The 15,709-nt window shown below is 42.1% G+C and overlaps 1 protein-coding gene across 3 annotated transcripts in view; it reads right to left on the bottom strand.

Moving 5' to 3' along the window:
• The window catches only part of STK38L (serine/threonine kinase 38 like), a 70,668-nt gene that overhangs the window by 37,102 nt on the left and 17,857 nt on the right, over positions 1-15,709 (bottom strand). Inside the window, exon 1 of one of the 3 annotated variants that reach the window (XM_065569155.1) lies at positions 5,338-5,528. The exons of the other annotated variants lie outside the window; for them this stretch is intronic. The gene's annotated coding sequence lies outside the window, so the exon portion shown is untranslated. Of the gene's footprint in view, positions 1-5,337; positions 5,529-15,709 lie in introns of those variants that run through there. 3 annotated transcript variants of the gene reach the window in all.

Genomic DNA, 15,709 nt, shown 5'->3' with positions numbered 1-15,709 from the left:
GCTTCACTGGGGATGAGGCTGCCTCCTTGCCCAGCATGGGGCAGGAGCGGTGACTGCAGGCGGGGGCGGGGCTGTGCTGCTGGAGGGTCCCATTGGAAAATGAAAGGGTCTGAGGGGGAAGGGCAGGCTCAGAGTCAGTCTGCCCTGGAAGTAAAGATGTGGGGCACTAGGACCCTGCGGCAGGGAGGCAGCATGGAGCTGCTCTGCTCCGGGGCTGGAAAGGGGGGGGGGGGGGAAGCAAGTGGGGGCTGGGGGTAGGGTTATCATATTTTAAGTGTCCAAAAAGAGGACACTCCATGGGGCCCGGCCCCACCCCTTCCCCGCCCCCAGCCCTGCCCCTTTCCGGCCCCGCCCCAACTCCGCTGCTTTCTGCGAACATTTGATTCGCGGGAAGCCTGAAGCAGGCAGGCAGCAGGTAGGCTGGGGCGGGGGCACGAGGAGGCGTGGCCCAGTCTGGCCTCCCTGGCCGAGGGGCTCCCTGTGGTGGCCGGCCGGCCGGCCCAGGCCAAGAGGTTCTGGCCCCGGTGTCTCCTACCCGGCTCGGCTCGGGCCCTGGGGTGCCGGCCCCCGGCCGAGCACCGCCGGCCCCTCCCTCCCTATTTTCCCGGACATATCTGGTTTTTTGGGATTTCCTCCCGGACGGGGATTTGAGGCCCAAAAAGCTGGACATGTCCGGGAAAATCCAGACGTATGGTAACCCTAGCCGGGGGACACTCGGGGAGGCATGGGGGGCGGCAGGTGGGGTCGGGGGGAGATCACCTGGGTTATAAATATCTCTGTGCCTGCCAGCAGCTTTTTTTTTTTTCCCCTCTCTCCACCGCTTTCTGCCCCCCCCCCGGCTTTGTGTGCCCGAGGCAAGTGCCTCACTCGCCTCGCCCTTGTTACGGCACTGCCCATGTGCCACTTACGAGAATAATGTGTGTGTATTTATACCTACACAGTGGGGATACTGATGAACTAGCAATACAGCAGATTTTACAATCCCGTAGCTACACCTCTACCCCGATATAACACTATCCTCAGGAGCCAAAAAAAATCATACTGTGTTATAGGTGAAACTGCGTTATATCGAACTTGCTTTGATTCGCCGGAGTGTGCAGCCCCCCCCCCCCCCCCCCCCCGGAGCACTGCTTTACTGCGTTATATCCGAATTCGTGTTATATCGGGTCGCATTATATCGGGGTAGAGGTTTACTTCTGAATTTTTTATCAGTATTTTATCTCCTTTGATTTTTTCCCAATGAGACCTGCTATCTGTTCAGTTAACCTATTATAATCTTTATTAACTACAGATAAATACCAGACAAATAAAAAATACAAGAGGTTATCCTCTCTTACACCAATACCACCAGGTGCACGTACTCTCTCTCTCTCTCCCTCCCTCTCTCTCTCTCTTATGGTAGCAAGTTTTCCAAAAGTCAGAAAACAGATCTACAAATTCTCTAGCCATTTCTATTAACTATATGCCGTTTCAAGTCACTCCGCCGATAGGTGGAAGTCTTGATTAAATATAAGTGTACTGTATTCCTATTGTGTCCATACTCATTGTAAGAGTTTCACTACAGTTCTCTATTGACAAAGACAGTGAAAGGGAAACATAGACCAGGTGATTTTACTACTGAAGTTCAGTATATGCACACATTCAAACTGAACAATTCCAATTACCTCTCCAGAGCTGAACACAGAGTGATATCAGTGATCAAATTATTTCCAGGAATGATCCAATATGGCAAAAACAGCCTTTTGGTCCTTTAGGAATTTTGGCACTGAATGTACACCTCTACCTCAATATAACGCTGTCCTCGGGAGCCAAAAAAATCTAACCGCGTTATATTGAACTTGCTTTGATCCACCCTCCCCCTCCCCCCGGACCACTGCTTTACCGCATTATATCCGAATTCGTGTTATATCGGGTCGCGTTATATCGAGGTAGCGGTGTATTGTTAACCCAGGCTCAAAATGGATTAAACTTTAGTTAAGGTATAAAGACTTTTCGGTTGTACCAGCCGGGTATTCATCATTTGCAAGTCTAGTACTCCTGGTTGGCTAAAATAACAATATAATTTTGTTTCCTGTTCATTTGTTTTCTCCATGCTCCAATGCAGACATTACCAAAACAGGGAGTCTCAGTCACTTGATTTCATTAAGCCTGGAAAAAGGAGATAACAATTTTGGCACTAAAGCACTAGACTATAAATAGAATGGCTGATTCTAATTGAGAGTAGTTCTAAAATAAGAAAATACAGAAGAGCTCCTGATTAGTAAGTTAGTGATCTCAGAGAAAGCTATTTAACAGATAAGAAGCTTGCCATTACTGTCATAATATAGCATAAAACAACCAAGAAAAGGGGAGAATTACTGTTGCAAGTGTCCATTTCCAAAATCCCATTTGCCTTTCCCCCCCACCCACTCTATTTTGCAATTAATTCTTCCTTCAGACTAAAGTTTAGAACACATTTTGCTTACATTGCGATAGTCACATTCAAGTAGACAGTTCCAGCACTGTAAACAAAATCATCCCCAAACCATCCTCTCAACTAAGGGCCTAATCCTAATCAACTCCTTTGATTCCCATGAGTGAGAGATGAAGGAGCACAGAGGTCTTGCAGGAAGTGCACAGCACCTTTCAGAGTTGTGCCCTAAATTTCCACGTGTGTGTACACCCACACAGTTGGGAAGAGGCAAGCAAAATATTTAAATCTGGCCTTTTATAAACAACTGATGCGGGCAGAGGGTGGGGTGGAAAATCAAAGGAAGGCCTACTCAGAATTTTGGCTGAACACTGCATTCACTGATCTCACTATATCAATCAAAATGTTTTGAAAAGATGCCACCCACATTTCTTGGAAATGCCCATAAAAGAGCCATTAATCCACCCAAGATCATGCCTTTTACAGAATGGAATCATTCAATTCCTGAAGTGCCATCAGAGTTGCATTAGGTTTATGGAACTACAAAGAACAGCATTTAAACCAACTAGTCATATTTTGCTTAAAGCCTTCTGGCTGAGAAACTCAAAGCCCTAAGCCCTTTTCAGCATGTCTATTACTCTGGAAAAATTGATATAAAAGATTATGACTTAGAGACATCACCACAATCTGATCAACATGAAACTTTACATTTACTACTAGTAAAAATTGCTTAATCCATACCCTGTCCACGCTTTTAAATCTAAACTCTTTCCTTTCACAGTCCAATTAGAAAAACTAAGCACCAATTACTACCTCTTCAGTCTACTCTCAAATCAGTTGTATGGCTGGATTTAAATCTGTCAGTCCCCAGCCAAATTCCTGAAATCACTGCTCCACTGGTGAAAACCTCCACATAGCACAGTTTCTGTTACACAAATGGCCATGCAAAGCCCCCTGCCCCAAAACTATTATTCTTCAGTGTTAACATGGACACTTGATTAAACCAAAGCATACTGGAGCATCATAGGGTCTGTGAGATGGAACCACTTGCTATAGGAAGCCAGAAGAGGAAAGATGGAACGATAAAGCAACTTGAGAACGACTGCCCTCTAATGAAACTGACTCTCAGGAAAATTGGTAGCATTTCCTAGCAAGAGAGAAATGAGCACACAAAGCCTGTCTCTCTCATATTCAGAGCACTGCATCATCTCCAGACTTCAGAGATTCTGATGAGATCCAATTCAGAAAGGCCAGAAGAACTTAAGGGTGAGGTAGCATTAGATCTTGTGGGTAGCTGCCAACTGACAGCAAGCATGGAGTTGTTGAGTCCTGAGTCACTACATGATAATTAGAGCCCCATTGCTACTTACACAAAACAGCCATTTACACTGAAGGTGTGGGTGGCAGAGGGAAGTGGGAAAGATGATCTAGTGGATGGGACACTGGCCTTGGACTTAGACTCAGGAAATGTAGGTTCAAATCCTGGCTCAGCCACAGACTTCCTGTGGGACCTTGGGCAAGTCACTTAATCTACCTTGTGCCTCAATTCCCTATCTATAAAGTGGTGGTAATACTTCCCTACCTCACAGAGATGTTGTAAGGATAAAATCCATTAATATTGTGAAACGTTCAGAAACGACATTGATAGGGCCATTATAAGTACATGGCTAGAGAGAATAACCATGACCTCAGATCCTTCTCTCAAACCTCGTGTTTTGTTTTGAATATTTTTTTATTTCAGTCTTTTAACGGGAATTCATGCTTATGAAAAGGTGTTATAAACACTGAAAACTGAAGACATCTATTCACTCAACAAGCACAGCATGAGCACAGGAATGATATCTTTCTCAAATACGCTTCTTATGTTCTGGGGACACTATAGTCTCCAAGCCCATTCGATCCTTGACATCTCTTGGAGAGGCTGCCAGCAACAGGGTAAATTAGTGAGAGGTGCAGTGGTAGTTTTCTTGATGTGGACAGCTCTCCAGCAAGAACTGGACTGAGGTTACCAGTCTCATTAAAGATAAACTGTCTGAACAACTGCATTAGATGGTACTATTTGCTATCACTCATCAAATTAAATGGCATTTGAACCAGACAATGCAAATATTCTTCCCAGCCACTACCATTTCTGCAAAATGTATTTATGAAATTTTAAAAGTTAGTTTTTAGCTGCTCTGAAAGCCAAGGGGGATATTTACTAGATGGACATTGTTGCTAAGAGAAAACAATAGACAAATTGGAGCCTCTTGTATTGAACACAAAAACTTCTGATTTTCTTCCACAATTTTAACAAACATATGCCTACAGTACTACACATTAAAATGAGTTATTCAGACTACTAGGTCTCTCACATTTTAGTGGGGAAAACTTTTGAAACCCCTTTCTGCTCTTTTGGTTTTAAAATGCAATGCTTATGTATGTAGACCTGAGGATAGGGAATGCCTGTTCCGGTGACAACTATGGCCCTTTATTAAATGGTCAATAAAGACTCATTAATGTAAGCCAGTACGCATTGGCGCTCCTGATTCCTAGAGATCACGGGCCTAATTCTCTGCTGATGTAAGCAGTCAAGACTGCATTCAAATCATGGAGCCATATCACTTACATTACACACCTGTGTGTAAGGACAATATTGAGAAATAGTTTCTCGCTTCAAATCATAGCTTCCACAGTGCTCTCAGTGTAATAAATTTTGTCACTTGATCCCAACTTTCTCCTGAAATTAGATATGCCAACGGCAGTTTCAAAGAAGACAGGGGGGATAGAAGGGAAAAGGCAAAGAGGAGTGAAACAGAGTTATGCTGAGGGAGTCATTCAAATGTAAAAGCACACAGCCCAGTAAAACAATTAACTTCAGAAACCCAGTTATCACCACTATATACAACAACGAAGCATCAGATCTTCTGAAGAAGAAACCACATTACCTTTACTGTTGTACAATTGCTTGACCAATGACAAACATAACAGAGCAAAATTGAGCACCAAAACAATGCTGCCTAGTGCTGTATTTTTTAAAAAAATGCAAAGTGCTATCTATGAAACTAGCAAGGAAAAGGCAAATTAAGAGCTTCAGAAAATGAAAACCAGCCCTCCCCTCTCTAAATTGTTCAAATCTTCTTTAAGAGAGACAGAGGCAGGAGACCAAAACCAAATCAAACCCACAAAAGCCACAAATAACTACATGATTCACACCAAAAGGCAGTGGGCAGGGTCAGCTACAATGGATGAAGCAATCAAAGAGTCAGCAGCATGAGGTGATGTGACATGCTAGCGAGACACGGGGGAGGAGAAGCAATTACCCGGACACCAGAGGCAGCTTCTAAAATATGAAATCAGCCCCTACACTAAAAGGTTACCACTTCTGTCTTAGCTTTAGCAATGCCTGTCCATGAATATTCTAAAGATGAAACTGAGGGAGAAAGAAGTCAGCTTGCATTATCCACCCTGAAGAAAGGTGTGTCTCTGCACTGTCATTTGCCACTTGTGCCAAATTTGGTATTTGTGTTGCTCACCTTTTCGCTCTGCACATTCTTTTGCATCTACTCTTTTCTTGCACAGACTTCAAATCTTCATGTATATCAAACTTATTAAAACTTGATCTTCACCAACTCAATGTTTCTTTCTACAAAGGCTTAAAAATCCACTATCATAGCTGCATGACAATCCAGAAACTGGAAAAAAAACATTGATCTAAAATCTTTGTTGTATTAAGTCTCAGAGCAGTATGCAGACAAGAAAAATCCCACCTTGATGGACTAATGTGGACATGTCAATTGTGGAGCAACATTTTGCAAACTGCCTGGGATAGATAATAAGACTATACCAGTGGTGGGCAACCTGCGGCCCGTCAGGGTAATCTGCTGGTGGGCCACAAGACAGAGTTTACATTGACTGTCCGCATGTACGACTGTCCGCAGCTCCCAGTGGCCATGGTTCGCCGTTTCCGGCCAATGGGAGTTGCAGGAAGTGGCGCGGGCCAAAGGGACATGCTGGCCACCGCTTCCCGCAGCTCCCATTGGCCGGAAACGGCCAATTGCAGCCATCGGGAGCTGTGGCCGGTTGTGCCTGTGGACAGTCAATGTAAACAATGTCTGGCGGCCCGCCAGCGGATTATCCTGATGGGCTGAGTGCGGCCTGCGGCAGCAAGTTGCCCACCACTGCTCTATACTATTGAAAAATATGATTTCGCATTTTTGAGTGAAATAAAAGATATAGGACCTGATCCAAAGTCCATTGAAGTCAACGGAAAGATTCCCACTGACTTCAGTGAACTCTGAATCAGACCCATTAAGAATTAATCTTATTCTGGTGACCTGGGAAATATTAACTGCTCAGGTATTGTTACCCACAAGTTTAGTTCGCAGATCAGTAAAACTTTTCAAATGCTCCCTTGTGGGACACTGACCAGTACAAAAAAAAATTATATCCCTACATAATTCATGTTTCACAATAGTACCATCCTTCGAAGCCTCTAATTGTTTCCCCTTCTACTTTTAAGTAGCACCTTTTATAGTCAGGTATAACAAATCAGATGCTTAACACATACACTTTTCCTTGCTTGATAATATTTCCATACAAGTCCTTACTGATATCTTAGGAATGTGTTTTTACAACCATCTAAATTTAACAGAAGGGAAAATGAAACCCAAAACTTCAGTACACAGTAATGAAAGGATTAGTTCACTACCATTTCCTTTATCCTTAAACGTTCATTTACTTTACTTATTTCCCCTATTACCCAGATACTCTATAAGTATCTACATGGGGAACAAATATTGAGTAATGTGTTCTTCAATCTAGTAGATAAACGTATAACACAATCCAATGGCTGGAAGTTGAAGCTAGACAAATACAGACTGGAAATAAGGCATACGCTTATGACTGTGAGGGTAACTAACTACTGGAACAACATACCAAGGGTCGTGGTGGATTCTCCATCATTGACAATTTTTAAATCAAGATAGGATGTTTTTCTAAAAGATCTGCTCTAGGAATTATTTTGGGGAAGTTCTATGCTTATGTTAGACAGGAGATCAGAGTAGATGATCACCATGGTCCCTTGGAATCTATGAATCTACAAACCTTTAGTTTGTCATTATTTTCCAATATGTATTAAGCTATCTGTAACCAGGTTCACATGAGTTTTACTATCTTGAGCTAGACAGAGAATGAATTACATTTGTTCTATCTGAGTGAACACCAAGCAATGCATAGTAAAATTAGTTTTCTCAGAACAGGCTTTACTATTTAAAAATGAAAAGCACTCAAATGTTTTGGCCATTTTAAGTAATTCTTGCCCTCCCTGTGGAATGTCCATAATAAGTCGCCCATTATAACCACTTACAGTTAAAACCAGATATAGCTCCATGACTCGTCTGGCCATAGCTAATATATCAAAATAGTAGACACTCCCAATATCTGAACTCTAAGATTCTGAAAAAAATCTGCAAAAGGTATTCATAGACATGTAGAAATGAGAGATGAAAAAGACCTATTAGATAGAGCATTCAATCCATCAGACATTGCAGCTCTGTTAATGGAGACACTGGGAATTCTCAGAATACGGAGAATGAGAGCCTAGAAAAGAGCTAGGAATTTAACCAGTTAAATTTATCCAAATGCCCGTCTGTTGTGTTCAGCATGGAAAAAATAACTGTTCTGTGAGTAAGGCCATGTCTACACTAGTGAGCTTACAGTGGCACAGCTATACGGATGTAGCTGCACCGCTGTAAGATGGGTCACGTGGCCACTCTTTGCCAACAGGAGAGAGCTTTCCCATCAACATAACAAAACCACCTCCATGAGCAGCAATAGCGCTGAGCACACTGCCACTTAGGCTGGGGAAATTTATGTCACTTAGGAGTGTGGTTTTTTTTCATACCCCCGAGTGACATAAGTTTTGCCAACATAAGTGGGAGTGTAGACATGGGCTTAGATTTTAGAAAAACTTTAGTAAGCATCTGAAACAATGGGCCAAATTAAGAGGGGATCTGTAAGATAATGTAACTTAGATCCCCTTACATTCAGACAGACTCCTAGAACTACATATATTCTGTCTACCCAACTGTAACAGGGGGTCTTATCTAAACTAGTAAAAAAGGTGCTTTTAAAAAACATTGAGTTAGATACCAGGATTTAAAACATACCTCAATACCTAGAGTAGCCACAGTTTAACACTGTCACAGTCATGTCAGCTAACTGTATCAACCATGAGCAGCTAAATCTAGGTGAAAAGTGTTATCATCCTACATCTAGCCTACAAAAAAGTTGAGGTTTGTAAATACTCAACATACTCTCACCTGCTTTTCCTTATCTACATGACATACCCTTCATTAAACTACAATCAGCTAACAAAGTTGTGGTGGCGGAAAACTGTATCTCTTCTAGGTGTTGATTCCAAAGACCCCTTTTGTTAGCAACATTATTTAAAAAAAAAAACACCTTTTCTCTAGTCAAAACAGGCACAGAGTACAAATGAGTTCTCAGGGAGTTTGTCTGAACTCAGGGAGGACTAAGTAAGACGACCTTACTCACTGCCTTGTCATTGGGCCCAAGGAAATTAATTTTCATTTTCATTACAACACACTACCAGTAATGATAAGGAAATATTTCCAAATATGGACTATAAACTGAATATTGGAGTTCTGTTGCACTTAAGGATTTCCTGCTATTCAACTAAGTACAGCAGCAGCAACCTCCTGAAAACAACAACCTGTGATTCACTGCTATTCTACTTTCAATGAGCAGCAAGTAGGAGGACTGACAAATGCAAATTCATTTCCCCAACAGGAAAACAGACTGGGCGGGTAAAAGCTATGTACAAAAAAAAGTTAATCTTTCATCCAGCTCAAGTAGTAAAGAAACATTTGACTCAAAATACCTCAGTATTTGTTTTGGTTAGCAGTGGAGATGGTGGTTACCTAACATTTAGAACCACCAAACTACCAATAAGGTCACTTCAGTACCTAAACATTTAACAATACATACATATTGCAATTACAGCCTCTATATTCCACTATCAATAGTGATTCTCTCTATTCCTATGATAACAGTACAATTTTGAGACATCATGTATCCAATATATACAGTCAAAGCTTTACTGTTCTGCTCAAGTCTTACCAAGCTCAGTCTCTTCAGAGCTTTTCTCTTGACAAACTATTTTCAAAAGAAAGTATTTGCTCTTTGATTGGACAGGGGGCACTAAGATTTCAAAATGCTTTGCAAATATTAATGAATATTGCTGTGAGATAGGTAAGGATTATTATCCCCATTCTAGAAAGAAGGAATCTGGGAATGCGGCATCTATGCTGTACCACCACCACGGGTCATAAAGAAGGGCCACCATGGCAGGGAATAGAATAAAAGGTCCTGATTTTCAGAGGTGCTGAGCACCCATATTTCAGCCAGCTATAATGGGAGCTGTGTATTCGCAGGAAAATCAGGATGATGGCATCCTGACTTCCAATCCTGGGCTGTGTTAATGTGTCTCTCTCAAAGGTTACTGCGAGATTTGAAACAAATTTAATTTTGTTTAGAAATTTCATTATTTTTGGCAAGCAAGGAAAATTATGTAGCGCTTTTTCTAGAAGATAAATACAGTTGTGTGCACTAAAACTGCATGTCACACATCACCTTAGCTTACGATATTTTTTCTTTCTTGTCATAGGACTCATCTTGGACTCAACCTGAAGTACAAAATATGGGTAGTCAAACTCCTTTTAACAGGATTAAAAACAGAGAATTGCTCTCTGGCCCAAAGCACTAAAGCGTGTGCTTAACCTTAGGCTGGTGCTTATGTCCAACCCTATTCAGCAAAATACTTATTTTAAGCCCCACTGAATTCACTAGGACTTTAAGCACACTCTTAACCATTTTGCTGCAAAATCTGGGCCATGAAATAATTAAGAACAAAGCAAGATCAAATGTTCAGAGGCCTCTCACAAACTTGCTCTGTCTTTCTTAATTAATTATTGCGTTTCTGGTTCTAAGGAAAACACTCATTTCTTTTTAGACCCTCCTTCAAAAAGAATGTACCACTTCTCACCATGAATAAACTGTGGGAAAGTATCTAAAAATATATTTTTTTACACAGATAACCTTTCTGAGCCTGTGGTACCATCATCGTGAAAAGACATCCCCTAACAGAGTGTGGGGTTTCTATGTATAAGACTATAAAAATAGTAGTAAAAATAGTAAGAGAAGTGGCTTCTGATAAGGGACTTTTATGGAAAATGGCCTGACACTGGAATTCCGTTCTACCCATGACCCAATAGAGCCCAAATCTGTTGATCTTCAGGGCATGCTGCAAAGACCATCTATTTTCCAAGGAGTTCAGGGAGGCAGGAGCACAAGCAGGACTGGAATTTGTGGTCTGAGAAGGGTATTGTTGGGGCTTGATTTTCATTTTTTGGTTCAATATTTCTGTTGTGGAGGTTAAAAGACCACTGAATTTATTCTTGTTTGTATGGTTGCATTTTTAATGTATCCAAAGTCTTCCAAGTCTTGGACAGGCACTTTCAAATCATGTAAAATAAAATAAATGCAATAAATACGCATGGTAAAGCTATGTTAGCAAAGGAGAGGAGCTCTAAAGGAGAGGCAAAGTAGAAACTGGATGAGTTGCTGTGGCCTGTTTTACGCAGGTGGTCAGATTAGATGATCTAATGGTCATTTCTGGCTTTAAACATCTATGAATGCAGATAGAACTGTGTTACTGGGAGCTGGTTCAATTCCCACTGCTGACAGATTCTTTTCTGATTATGATTTTTGGAGTAGTAGCCAGTCAGTGAATAAAGCAGATGCTGTGTGGCGCAGGAGCCTGCTGGAGAGATGAGACGTGGGACACACACAAATCATAGAATCATAGAATATCAGGGTTGGAAGGGACCTCAGGAGGTCATCTAGTCCAACCCCCTGCTCAAAGCAGGACCAATTCCCAACTAAATCATCCCAGCCAGGGCTTTGTCAAGCCGGGCCTTAAAAACCTTCAAGGAAGGAGACTCCACCACCTCCCTAGGTAACACATTCCAGTGCTTCACCACCCTCCTAGTGAAATAGTGTTTCCTAATATCCAACCTGGACCTCCCCCACTGCAACTTGAGACCATTGCTCCTTGTTCTGTCATCTGCCACCACTGAGAACAGCCAAGCTCCATCCTCTTTGGAACCCCCCCTTCAGGTAGTTGAAGGCTGCTATCAAATCCCCCCTCATTTTTCTCTTCTGGAGACTAAATAATCCCAGTTCCCTCAGCCTCTCCTCATAAGTCATGTGCTCCAGACCCCTAATCATTTTTGTTGCCCTCCGTTGGACTCTTTCCAATTTTTCCACATCCTTCTTGTAGTGTGGGGCCCAAAACTGGACACAGTATTCCAGATGAGGCCTCACCAATGTCGAATAAAGGGCAACGATCACGTTCCTCGATCTGCTGGCAATGCCCCTACTTATACAGCCCAAAATGCCGTTAGCCTTCTTGGCAACAAGAGCACACTGTTGACTCATATCCAGCTTCTCGTCCACTGTGACCCCTAGGTCCTTTTCTGCAGAACTGCTACCTAACCATTCAGTCCCTAGTCTGTAGCAGTGCGTGGGATTCTTCCGTCCTAAATGCAGGACTCTGCACTTGTCCTTGTTGAACCTCATCAGGTTTTTTTTGGCCCAATCCTCTAATTTGACTAGGTCCCTCTGTATCCGATCCCTACCCTCTAGTGTATCTACCATGCCTCCTAGTTTAGTGTCATCTGCAAACTTACCGAGAGTGCAGTCCACACCATCCTCCAGATCATTAATAAAGATATTAAACAAAACCGGCCCCAGGACCGACCCTTGGGGCACTCCGCTTGAAACTGGCTGCCAACTAGACATGGAGCCATTGATCACTACCCGTTGAGCCCGACGATCTAGCCAGCTTTCTATCCACCTTACAGTCCATTCATCCAGCCCATACTTCTTTAACTTGGCAGCAAGAATACTGTGGGAGACCGTATCAAAAGCTTTGCTAAAGTCAAGGAATAACACATCCACTGCTTTTCCCTCATCCACAGAGCCAGTTATCTCATCATAGAAGGCAATTAGGTTAGTCAGGCATGACTTCCCCTTCGTGAATCCATGCTGACCGTTCCTGATCACTTTCCTCTCCTCTAAATGTTTCATAATTGATTCCTTGAGGACCTGCTCCATGATTTTTCCAGGGACTGAGGTGAGGCTGACTGGCCTGTAGTTCCCCGGATCCTCCTTCTTCCCTTTTTTAAAGATGGGCACTACATTAGCCTTTTTCCAGTCATCTGGGACCTCCCCTGATCGCCCTGAGTTTTCAAAAATAATGGCTAATGGCTCTGCAATCTCACCCGCCAACTCCTTTAGCACCCTCGGATGCAGCGCATCCGGCCCCATGGACTTGTGCACATCCAGTTTTTCTAAATAGTCCCGAACCACTTCTTTCTCCATAGAGGGCTGGTCACCTTCTCCCCATATTGTGCTGCCCAGTGCAGCAATCTGGGAGCTGACCTTGTTCGTGAAGACAGAGGCAAAAAAATCATTGAGTACATTAGCTTTTTCCACATCCTCGGTCACTAGGTTGCCTCCTAGTGGCAATGATTGAAAGTACCTTCCAAGTGCCTGGACCTGGAGCCGTGGAGGTGGATGTGGTGGGTAGAGCTCCTCCCCACCCCCTCACATACAGCCAGGTTCAGCCCACCCATGCTGCAGAAGAAAGACTATTTCAGGAAGGGACCATGCGACTAGCAGCGAGGTCCCTACAACAATAAAGACAGATGCAAAGGGAAAACATTTCCATCCTGTTTTAGTATCTGGTAACTCTAGAGTATAAAATCAAGGGCAATACTATTCTAATTTTGCACTCAGACAGTAGCACCGTAGCTACACTCAGGATCACAAGCAAAGACACTCTTCAGCAAGAAGGTGTCACAGGCTCAGAAAGGTAAATGGACTCAAACTTTATTTTCCGATCTATTTCAGAGAATCCAAGGGCATCCCCAGCAACGTGTGTGTTTTACCTCTGAGCTCTCCGATGCTTGGACTGAGAGAAATCTTATTCTATTCTATATAGCTTCTTATACTGCTCTCATGACTGTAGTATCTGAGTGCATTAAGTAACATGATAACATCTGCCACACATTTGTTCTCTCATCCTTCCCCCAGGGAGAGAAGTGTGTGCAGTGGAGTGTTTTGTTTTGACTTTTTTTAATACATGCACAGACACACACACATTGCTATATGTTTATATTGGAGCAGATAGGTCAAAAAAGGCAAAGCTATGTCCACACTATAAGAGTGACAGCAGCAAAGCTGCAGCGTTGTCACTATAGTTGTCACTATAGATGCTACCTACGTCGATGGAAGGGGTTTTTCCATCAGCATGGTTAATAGACTTCTCTGAGAGTGAGTAGATGGAAGAATTCTTCCGTCAACCTAGCTGTGTCTAAAGTAGGGGTTAGGTCGACCTAAATAGAGAGCTTGAGGCACAAAATTTTTCATGGCCTTGAACGACATAGTTAGGTTGATCTAATTTTTAAGTGTACACCTGGCCTTAGAGGGGAAGGTGCTAAGGTTTGTGATGGGCCTCCGTTTTTGTGGGACTTCACTCCAGTCTTGGGCTTGCCCTGGAGACAGCTCAGTCAAATGGGTGGCGTTTTCCTTTATATTACTCTCTAACACTCAATATTTCAATGAAACTGTTTCCCCGTTAAATGACTGCTGCATGCCAACGTGTGGGCAAGTACAAATAACATGAACAAACTGCCCAATGACGATTAGTTACATTCTATTTAAACCAACTTTTGCCTGCTCGCTGTGAAGAGGAGCACATTAAAAGGCTTCGAAAACATAGTAAGTTTATTAATATATTCCCATGTTCCGCTAGTTCAAACTATATTAACAAGGGAGACCATTCTTTTGATTGATCTCATTGAATACAAGGTTAATCATATTTAAAAATTAGAGACAGTCTCCTAGATGATGTCTCGTATATTGTACCTCTCCATATTACTGATGAGCTGTTACATATTGTTGATAAATAACTATGGCCACTTTTACAAAGCCTAAAATAAGCTTTCTAGCATGTGTTGCTTAATTCCTGTATGCTGTTCAGAGTCTACACATGGACAAGCAAGATCAAACAGTGATGAAGCCTCCTCCATGCATTCCGGGCTGACATTTCTTATGTTTTTATCTGGGCAGTTTGATCACACAACCTAGTGTTTGCTAGCCAGCTTGTCACTAATGAAAGCGATGGCCGGAAGAACATACATGTTTGACTTAAGACACAACAGCAGAAATGTCCAACCCCAGGGCCTTCTTCAGCTCTTCTTACACATTCCTTATCCTGGCAAATCTCCCATTGTCTTTAATAGGAGATTTACCTGCAAAGGTAGTGCTGAATATGTCATCTGTTAGTGATAAAGTTGGACAATCCCTACTGCAAAAACAAAAAACACATGCTTGGGTCTTGGCTACTGATACTAGCATTTAAGAAATGAACAACTGAAAAGTTAGCCTTGTTTTAGATGCACATTATGCATGTACAAAGAGAAAGGATGCTTCTGTGGTTAAGACAGAGGAAATTGTATTAAGTAACTTAAAATATTTGAGTTCTATTTCAACTCTGTCAAGGATTTCCTGTGTGACTTTAGGCAAAACACTTATGCTGTGCCTCAGTTTACCCATGTGTAAAATAGGTATACCATTTCTCTACCTCACAGGAACATTATTAATGAATCCATTTTAGAAGTTCCCTTAAAATAATTTATATTATTTAAATTGGTTGAATAAAACTCATTTCTCTCTTGGGGCACTGGGTTAAATGTTTTAGCGCGTATCCTGCAAATACCCAAATGGGCAAACCCGCCAGATCTGACTGCAGTGACTGGAAGCTATTATTAGTATGCCTATTCCATCTGAGTCATCATTGTATATATTGGTGCATATTTGTGTATTTTTTTGATAGCATGAGATAAGTAATTATGATACTTTACTCTGACAAGTGTATATTACGTAGGTGCCCCGAGCACAGGATGAGCACATATTTTGGTTTCATAAAGTGAAATAAAGAAAAGATGACAAAAGGAAAAGAACTTCTCTGAATATTAACAATTTAATGCAAGTGACCAGTTAGGTTTGGCAATAACATTTCCCGATGTGGTTACATTTCCCCTTGGCTAAAAGCAAAGTGTTGCCACTAGGAGTTCAGTAGAATATATTTAATTGGATGTCTCTCTAATCAATGTTTACATATTCTTTTACTCATATGCAAACAGTGTCAGATACTTTAAAATCAGCTCT

The sequence above is a fragment of the Chrysemys picta genome, chromosome 1, assembly GCF_011386835.1.
Source record: "Chrysemys picta bellii isolate R12L10 chromosome 1, ASM1138683v2, whole genome shotgun sequence".
Lineage (NCBI taxonomy): Eukaryota > Metazoa > Chordata > Testudines > Emydidae > Chrysemys > Chrysemys picta.
The sequence above is the reverse complement of the archived record's forward strand: the minus strand, read 5'-3'. Positions and strand labels throughout refer to the sequence as shown.